Source organism: Sceloporus undulatus, chromosome 3, assembly GCF_019175285.1.
Source record: "Sceloporus undulatus isolate JIND9_A2432 ecotype Alabama chromosome 3, SceUnd_v1.1, whole genome shotgun sequence".
NCBI lineage: Eukaryota > Metazoa > Chordata > Lepidosauria > Squamata > Phrynosomatidae > Sceloporus > Sceloporus undulatus.
In genome coordinates, this window is record NC_056524.1 from 45,473,968 (window position 1) to 45,483,368 (window position 9,401).

Consider the following 9,401-nt stretch of genomic DNA (forward strand, 5'->3'; position numbering starts at 1 on the left):
TCTCTTCCCTAAATCTTGGAGATTCCGCTGATTCTGCAATGTCTTTATTTAGCTCCACTCTTTCCTCGACTCTTGACCATTTTGCCCCTGTCTCTGTATGCACTTCTTCCTCTAAGACTAGGCCTCAGCCCTGGCTTACCCCCAACATTAAGTTTCTCCGGTCCTGCTCTAGAGTGGCTGAACATCTTTGGAGAAAGTCCAAACAGTGGGCTGACTTTATCCACTTCAAATTTGTTCTTTCGTCCTTCTCACACGCCCTCTCTATGGCAAAACAAAACTATTGCAAATCATTGATCTCTGCCAATGAGAGGTGCCCACAGCAATTGTTCTCTACCTTCAACACTTTGCTTAAACCTCCCTCTCCTCCTCTCTCTTCATTATTCTCTCCTAATGACTTTGCTAATTATTTCATTATTAACCTTTATTTATAAAGCGCTGTAAATTTACACAGTGCTGTACATTTCTAAGATTACCGCTATTCGCTTTGAGATAGTCCCCCCGATTCTTCTTCCGCTCATAATCTTCTATCGCCCTCGCCTAACAAATTTGCTGTGTTTCCTCCTGCCTCTTTGGATGAACTCTCTTCACTTCTGAACTCTTCCAAACCTGCAACTTGCTCTCTTGACCCAATTCCTACTCCTCTTCTAATCTCTATCGCTCCTTCTTTTTTGGCCTCGCTTCTCCATATCTTCAATCTCTCTCTCTCTACAGGCTCCTTCCCATCAGACTTCAAACATGGTCTCATTTCCCCAATTCTGAAAAAACCTTCTCTTGACCCTTCCTCTGTCTGGCTATCATCTGATTTCTTTTCTTCTCTTTCTTTCTAAGGTCTTGGAATGGGTTGTTTATTCTTGCTGTCTCGAGTTTCTTGAAGCCAACTCCATTCTCGATCCCTTTCAGTCTGGTTTCCACCCAAGGCATTCCACAGAGACAACTCTGACTAAGATCTCGAATGACCTTTTATGGGCCAAGGCTAATGGCCTTTACTTTAATGGCCTTGTGTAAATTTACAGCGCTTTATAAATAAAAGATAATAATAATAATAATAATAATAATAATAATAATAATAATAATAATACTCTGTTCTCATCCTTCTTGATCTGTCTGCAGCCTTCGACACCGTTGATTACTGTCTTCTAGTTGATATACTTTCTGACCTTGGGTTCTCAGACTCTGTTCTTGACTGGTTTAGATCTTATTTGTCAGGACGATCTTTTGCAGTGGCCACAGGTGGTCAAATTTCATCCTCTGTTCCCTTATCTGTTGGAGTTCCCCAGGGCTCTGTTCTGGGTCCCCTTCTGTTTTCTCTCTACACACTCTCCTTAGGAAAACTTATTAGCTATTTTGGTTTTTCCTACCATCTGTATGCCAATGACACCCAGTTGTATCTTTCCACCCCTGACCTTTATCCAAGGCTTGAACAGCAAGTTTCGTCTTGTCTCACGGCTATCTCGCAGTGGATGCGCCATCGGCGTTTGAAGCTCAACATGTCCAAGACGGAGCTTCTTGTCTTTCCTCCTAAGTCCACCCTTCAACACTCCTTTTCTGTCTCTGTGAACAACACTTCTATTCAACCAGTCCAGCAAACTCGCAGTCTTGGTTTTATCTTTGACTCTTCTCTGTCATGTATCCCTCAGATCCAGACCACAGCCAAGGCTTGTAGATTCCTTTTGTACAATATTGCCAAAATCGGACCATTTCTCTCCGACTCTACTGCCAAGATCCTGGTTCACGCCTTAGTGATCTCACAACTTGATTACTGTAACATCCTTCTGGCAGGGCTTCCTCTTTCTCATTTCCGTCCATTAATTTCTGTCCAGCATTCAGCTGCATGCATTATCACATCTGCCCCCTGCTCTGACCATATCTCGCCTTTGCTGGCATCCCTTCACTGGCTCCCCCTCTCTTTCCGCATTCAGTATAAGCTCCTGCTTATAAGTATAAGTATAAGACTGAGGCAAAAAAAGGAAGCAGTTCAAGGTAGGCATTTGAACAGCCTGGAACTGGATGGCACCTTCTTCATTTTTTTTCCTTTTTTTCTTTTTGTTATGTTGGGAGTAACATAAAGATATAATTGAGGGCCATCAGCATATTGGTGACACTGAACCATAAAACTCTAAATGACTACTCTCAGAGGTTTCATGTTAAGTAACACGAAGGACAAAGGTGACCCATATGGCTAGGGGGTCCAACAGGAATCCCCCCAGCACCAAGAATATCGACAATTTCCCAGCCAGGAGCAATTGGAAACACTCCACAATAGTGCTCCCAAGTCCCATCGCAGAAAAGTGGCCCAGAAGGATACCAAAAGCTGTTGAGAGGTCCAGCAAAACCCACAGAGACACACTCCCCATGTCCAGTTCTTTATGTAGTATTGTGTACAGGCTAGAATGTTGGGGTTTGGGAACTTCAAATGTCCTCTCAACTACTGAACTTACTGGATGACACTCTATCTCCACCTGATTTTTCTCACAAGGTTGTTGTATGGCTAAAATATCAGTTATCCTGAATAATTTTAACTATGAGAATAATGTCAGGTGTTTTTGAGATGCCTGTGATGAAAACTGGTAGATAATGTACATTGTTTCCTATGATAATTTTAAACAACCTTCAAAAGTATCCTTTACAAGTAAAGAACCACCATTTCATTTTGGAAATCCTTTTGACAACACATACTTTTTACCTAAATTCTGGTTCCCTTGGGCAAAATTCAGAGCTCTAATGTCCCCTCCCCCCCAAACCCTCAGCATTAGGCGTCAAAGGATAAATAAAAAAAGAACTAAAGTACTCTTCAATTCCCTGTGCTTTTTCCTTTGGGAATGATGTTCCTCTTAGCTGCCAGCCCTGTTCTTATTTAATGTGAAATGCTCAAGAAAATTATTTGAAATATCCTCAATAGAAATTTCAAAGAAAACTAGAAAATAACTCAAGAAGCATTAGAGACTCTCAATTATGATTACTCCATGTGGACAGGTAATTGAGGATCAGCAAGGAAAAACAGAACATTTTTCGACGCATATAGTTTTTATGACAGTTATGAGGAAAAGTTTCCAAAAGGTTCAATAATGATTGCCTCTAAATCCAGAGATAACATAAACTCTTTTCACACTTTCAACTCTAAGTCACCTTTTTGAAGAAGCTTACTTGGTTAATGGAATCCAGTACTTGGAATGTATGATTTAATAAAGAGTATTGGATAAAATTGGCAAAGGGGTCAGGCAAGACTGCATCTATCACCTGATTTGTTCAACTTGTATGCAAAAAATCTCATAAGAAAAGCAGGCTTAGACTTGGAAAGAGGAGGAGTAAAGATAGGAGGAAAGAATGTCAACATTTTGTATTTTATCATATGTTGTAAACCACCGTGATCGCAGGAACGGCGGTATAAAAATAAAGTTTCATTCATTCATTCATTCAACAATCAAAGATATGCTGATGACACTATAGTAATAGCAGAAAACTTCACAGACTTGGAACAACTAATAAAGAATATCAAAAAGAAAGTAAAAAGGCAAGCTTAATGCTGAACATAAAGAAAACAAAAATAATGAACAGAGAGGTTGCATACACATTCAACCAAGACAATGAGAAAATCAAAATAGTAAAACAGTTCCCATTCCCTGGCTCAAACATCAATCAGATAGGAAACTGTAGTCAAGAAATCAGAAGAAGACTAGGAATGAAAGGCAGCAATGAAAGTGCTAGTAAAGATTCTAAAGAGTAAAGATATACAACTGAGCATCAGTTAGACTCATCCAAGTGTTAGAATCATCCAAGGCATTATATTCCCCATCACCATGTATGGATGCAAGAGCTGGACAGTGAAGAAAGCAGACAGAAATAAAATCAACTCATTTGTGCAGCTGGATTGGATACAGAAGAAAGAGTGAAAATAGGAGGAAGGAATATCAATAATCTAAGATATGCAGATGACACCATACTACTAGCCAAAAACATCACAGATTTGGAACAACTACTAACGAAGATCAAGGAGGAAAATATAAAGGCAGGCTTATTGTTGAAGATAAAGAAAACTAAAATAATGACCACAGAAAATTTATACAGATTCAACCTAGACAATGATGAAATAGAAACAGTAAATGAATTTTCATACCTGGGGTCAAATATTGATCAGAGTGGGGACTGCAGTCAAGAAATCATAAGAAGTCTAAGAATGAGAAGGGCAGCTATGAGAGAACTAGAAAATATTCTAGAATGTAAAAACATAGAACTGAGCATGAAAGTTAGAATAATACAAGCCATTGTATTCCCTGTTACCATGTATGGATGTGAGAGCTGGACAGTTAAGAAAACATAAAGAAAACAAAAAAGAATTAATTCATTTGAGATGTGGTGCTGGAGAAGAGTGCTGAGGTTACCATGGACAGCTAAGAAGTCAAACAAATGGATCCTAGAACAGATCAAACTAGAAATCTCTCTGGAAGCCAAGATGACAAGACTGAGGTACATTGGCCACATCGTGAGGAGACATGACTCACTGGAAAAACAAACAAACAATGATGCTAAGAAAGGTGGAGGGAAGCAGAAAGAGAGGAAGGCCACATGTTAGATGGATGGACTCAACTAAGGAAGTCACTAAGGAATTTTTGCTGAACTGATGTGTTCTGGAGTGGAAGGTGCTAGAAGTATCAGAAGTTTCAAGTTTATTCTTTTTCATAGAAGTGATGATACTGAAAGTCTTACAACTGCTGATAATCCTGTGATAACTCCTGCCTTGTGTTTTAACTTTCTTCTTTATCTTCAACTGTGCTTCTGGGAACACCTGGTAAACTGGATTTGATTAGTGTGATCTAACTCCATCTTTACTACCATCACATACCTTGAAAACACACTGCAAAGAAGTAATTTTTTCATTACCTACCACATTATTGACCCTCCCCTCAGGAATCTTTTTAGGATTAGCAGTCTCTTGCCTCATATGAGCACACAATCCCACCATGGAAAGGTAGTGTCATTGTGGCAGCTGAGAAAAGCTTATAATCATGTTCTGTTCATAGTAAACCACTCCAGAGGACTTCAAAAGTTGTACTTCTGGCCCTAGGAGCAAGTGAGGTGGAACAGCAGGCCTCAGACACTTAAACATTTATCTTATTAAAGTGGGCCCTTGGTATCTCCTGGGGTTTGGTTCCAGGACCCCCTGTGAATGCCAAAAACCATGGATGCTCAGGTCCTTTTAAATACTGTTTAAGCATAGTAAGATGGTGTCCCTTATATAAAAGGGCAAAAATCAAGGGTTGCTTTTTGGAGTGTATATATATATATATATATATAATGGAAGGAGAAGGAGAAGGAATTAACACTCCCATTAAAGTGGGAACATTTTATTTTTGGAATGCTTAGATACAGGGCAAAGAATCTGCCCCCCCTATAAACTGCGGTCTGGCTTTAAACTGTGCTCCAAGTAGGAAGAGAACTTTAATAGAATTAAATAGCTGGGATGCTGGATAGCAGCACTCCACACTGCAACACACTGTTGTAGGTCTCAGTTATTATTTAGAATAAAGAATATATGTGCAACAGACTTTGACTGTAATCTGACATTAAAGTTCTTTAAAAGACAGTTCCAGTGCCAATTGCTTCCATGAAACAACAATAAATGGCTATGCCTTTATATTATTCAGTTGGAACAGTAGTTAATTGATGCCCCTCTACTGCTTCATATTTTTCACAATCTTCTTACATGTTTATTATAACCAATGAAGCATCACCAAAGTGTTCTAACTTTCTCAGACATCACACTATTAAGGCAAAAGGCACTAATCTTCATGTCATCCTTTTCCATCCAATTGGCATAGGATATTTCCCTGCCTCCTAATGAATGATCTTGCAAAAAATAATGCACAGTGGAGAATGCTCATTCCAGTCATATATGTGCTACTGATTTTTTTTTTAAAAGTAGCATGATGTTTTCATTCTGCCTAAAGTGATAAAAAAGCCTTTCGTAGGTATATAGCACCAAATACAGAGAAAATCAACAATAGATAGTAGGTAAATGTAATATTATTGTTGTGTTTCTTCGAGTTGGTGACTCTAAGGCAACGTATCATCAGCTTTGCCATTGCCTTCCTCTGAGGCTGAGAAAGTATGACTTGCTCAAAGTCACCCAGTGAGTTTCATGGCCAAGCTGGTCTCTAGAGTTGTAGTCCCAACACTCAAACCACTATGCCAGTTAGCTATACTTAAATCCCTGGAATATTATTAGGAAAAGTAATTTGTTTTTCAACAAATCTATATTATATTGAAACAGTAATATTAATAATGGGTTACTAGTATATCACATTTTAGTTACGTAGAACAAAATTGCTAAAAATGTACACAAATGACCCTGCAAAAGTAACATTTTGCATGGAAATTCACCTTTAAATTGTGTTTGTGTGTATTTAAAATGATTTTATTTCAAAATAATGTTTCTAAGATCTCTTTCTCTCTCTCTCTCTCTCTCTCTCTGTGTGTGTGTGTGTGTGTGTGTGTGTGTTACAATTTGATATTGTGGGTCAGCCAAGAACTAAATGAAAACATTTGGAAAGTGCAAATGCCATTTGATAAATAGGCTGTTAGATATAAAAAGGTACCGATCAGATCAATTATTCATCATATGAATTCACAGTGACTCAATTCCTGAACCACCCCATGTTCCAGCAAACTTCCAGGCAATAAAGTTACAGTATAACATCATCAGAATCTTGTATTAACATATGTCTACAGATGGGAATACAATTTATAATTTTAGACACATAAAGAATATATCCTTCACTACTTGCCAAATCAATGTCAATTTTTGTCGAATAATTATTTGCCAGCAGTGCACTGCAGACAGATCATACCTACAGCCAACATTAATAATAATGGCACCCAGTGTTCATTGCTGTTAAAGCACATTGCTTCTCAAATGGGATTATAATTACTTCTGGATGAAATAGGATACAAATATTCAGCTTGCTTAGCAGTTCAGCCAAATTTGTGCATGCCAGGATATATCAGTTCAGATGATCTGAATAGTCTCTTGTCCACCTGTTACAGTTGTTGTCTCTTGACATTTGGAGACATCTTGAGTGACCTGAGATTTTTTTGGTGTAATGAATATATGCTCTGGGAGAGCCTCTGATGAAGGATTTCAAGTTTGTTTGTTGTTGTTTTTTTGTTTTTTAAAGGTAGAGTGGGTTGAGGCTTTATAGTTACCCTGCCTCTTATTTTATTTACTTACGAGTGTATATATCATCTGAGAAGATGCCCTGAGGATGGTTAAACACACACACACACACACACACACACACACACACACACACACAGAAGCCCTCCCTTCCACCACCTTTTGTAGTACCCACAAGGTAAAGAGTTCAGGAGTGTTCAAAAGCTTACATACTTATGACCATTTGGCTGTCCTAAGAAATAAACCACCCTACAGGATTGTATGGAAAAGATGAAATCAGATTGTCATTTGTTTCAGCTTGGCATCACCCAGGGGTGAGTCCAGAGCAAAGTGGCTACCTTTGTGCAATTGTATTTTGTGTCCAGCTTGTTTTTTCTGAGGCTGACACTGACGGTAAAGGCTTTTTTCCCAGACTTTCTAGCAAAACAGATTTTATCCCTGGCTTTCAGACTACAAACTACCTTTTAAACTTGGTTTATAAAATGCAGGGCATAAAATGCAACCAGGTACATTATAGGAATGGAAAATCAAAACACAAGACATGTTCCCACGCAGTATTCCGGTGTATTCTTCCTAAGTGCCACGCTCACCTCTTCACTCACCATGAGTTGAAAAAAGAGGCAGTTGGGTGACAATGGCAGCTACACCTTCCTCTTCCAATCCCTTTTCTTCTTAATAGCATTATAGTACAAGAATAAACATATCTGTATTTTCCTCTGTGTGGCACAGAAGCACCGAAGTCCTGTCCACAGATGGGCCATGGAGATTTGCTCCATTTGCACTATGATAATTACCTTGAATGGATACGCCATGACTGCACATGATGGCATCAGTTGCAATCCCGCATTCTGCTTTTTGATTCAAGCAATGTAGAGATGATTTCAAACCCAATACATGTGCAGATTTTGTTGGAAGAAACACCTATAAATGTGCTTGTTTAAATATAGGAGCAGTACAATTTACATGTTTATAAGGCTTAACAGTAAGGTTCGTTATTGCTGGCGAAAACAGTTATTTTAAAACATGGTAGACACACTGCAACCCTAAATATGATTATCCAAGAAATAAATCCCACTAGATTCAATGGACTTTCTCCCACGTAAGTACACTTAGTATGTGGTATCAGTTGTTTCAGGTACTTTAAAAATGTGATAACAAAAGAGGTCAAACTTAAATATTTCAAATGATGGAGAAGATTTAATGGCACATAATGGTTACAGAGAAAAGGATTTCTTTTTTCTTTCCTGCTCATAATCTGAAACAGCTATTAGTCTTCCTCTTTTTCAAGATTCTTTGGGAAGAACTCCCATCAAGCAGCCTGCGGCAGGTGCCAATTATGTCTGAAAAATGGAGGTTGACATATAATCTGTGTCACAGCGTGGCAAGCAGAGGGGAGGTTGGGGTATTTTTCTTCTTAAAGAGATTTTAAAGTTCTATATTACAGTCCCCCAAAACAGCAATTAAAGGAGTATCTCAACTGTAGCCAGCTTTTCTGCTTTAATTATTTTCTGATGGTCCCTATATTATCGATGCTCAAACATGTCCTGAGTGAATTAAGTTGTCTACCTGAAAGAGGATTTCCTCCCATATTTCCCTGGCCTTAGTGCATCCCTGACCTCATTAGTTTGTCAATGAATGCCCTTCCATGTTGCCAAGCCATTTTACATCATATATAATATATATATATATATTATATATATATATCTATAATATGCTGCCACTTAAGACCTCTTCAGTTGGCACTTTGCATTTTATGTGTTACTTTTATTATTCACTATGTTGCTGGCTTTCTGTATCAAATTCAGATGTATTATTTGGTTTGGTTGCCTGTTTTAATGTTTTAATTGCCCTGTTTTGACTTTTACGGACTTTGAAAATGTTACTTTTTTCCTACAGTGCTAGAGAACCCCCTAGCATTATGATCTAGTCATGCTAGTTGAGGGAGTCCAAATGTACTTTTTTTCAGTTCTTTTCACACAGGGAGGGCTTCTGTGTGGTGTGTGTGTGTGTGTGTTGTGGTGTTGTGTGTTTGTTTAACATCCTCTCTTGACATTTGGAGACCATCTGCGTGGACTGCGATTTTTTGGTGTAATGCTATATATGCTTGGGAGAGCCTTGATGAAGGATTCAAGTTTGTTTGTGGTGTTTTTTTGTTTTTAAAGGTAGAGTGGGTTGAGGCTTTCTAGTTTACCCTGCCTCTTATTTATTTACTAGAGACATATTCATCTGA